Raw genomic sequence first — 686 nt, 5'->3', positions numbered from 1 at the left:
TGTTGCCAACTCTCATTCGTCTCCAAGCAAAATGACATTTCCACATGGAATATTGGAAATGAATGACATTATATATATCGAAATCGAACTAAATCCGATGACTGGCCCCCATGCCAACGTCTCCTTCATTGGACACTAAACTCGGCTTGTGAAGACCTGTTGGGGCAAGTGAAAGCGAAATCGTGATGGCACCACTGTTTGAGCATGATCGTTACCAGTGTCACCTTCCTGGCACGTGAAAAGTCATTCGAGTGAGATCATTGCCAGTGCCACTGGACTGGCTCCTGTACAGGTGGCATGTAAAATACACCATTTTGAGTGTGGCCATTGCCAGTATCGCCTGACTGGCTTTCATGCCGGTGGCACGTAAAAGCACCCACTATACTCTCAGAGTGGTTGGCGTTAGGAAGGGCATCCAGCTGTAGAAACTCTGCCAAATCAGATTGGAGTCTGGTTCAGCCTTCTAGCTTGTCAGTCCTCAGTCAAATCGTCCAACCCATGCTAGCGTGGAAAGCAGACGTTAAACAACGGTGATGATGATGATGATACACACACACACACACATTTCACATATGCATGTATTCACATACATTAATACACACATCTTTTTTTGTTGGCACTCCGTCGCTTACGACCTCGAGGGTTCCAGTTGATCTGATCAACGGAACAGCCTGCTCGTGAAATTA

General features: G+C 46.4%; 1 protein-coding gene across 4 annotated transcripts in view; it reads left to right on the top strand.

Annotated features, from left to right (window-relative positions):
* LOC106872688 (protocadherin beta-2) overlaps nt 1–686 on the top strand; it is a 251,173-nt gene that overhangs the window by 228,392 nt on the left and 22,095 nt on the right. The gene's annotated exons all lie outside the window — the stretch shown is intronic.

Source organism: Octopus bimaculoides, chromosome 14, assembly GCF_001194135.2.
Source record: "Octopus bimaculoides isolate UCB-OBI-ISO-001 chromosome 14, ASM119413v2, whole genome shotgun sequence".
Lineage (NCBI taxonomy): Eukaryota > Metazoa > Mollusca > Cephalopoda > Octopoda > Octopodidae > Octopus > Octopus bimaculoides.
The sequence above is the reverse complement of the archived record's forward strand: the minus strand, read 5'-3'. Positions and strand labels throughout refer to the sequence as shown.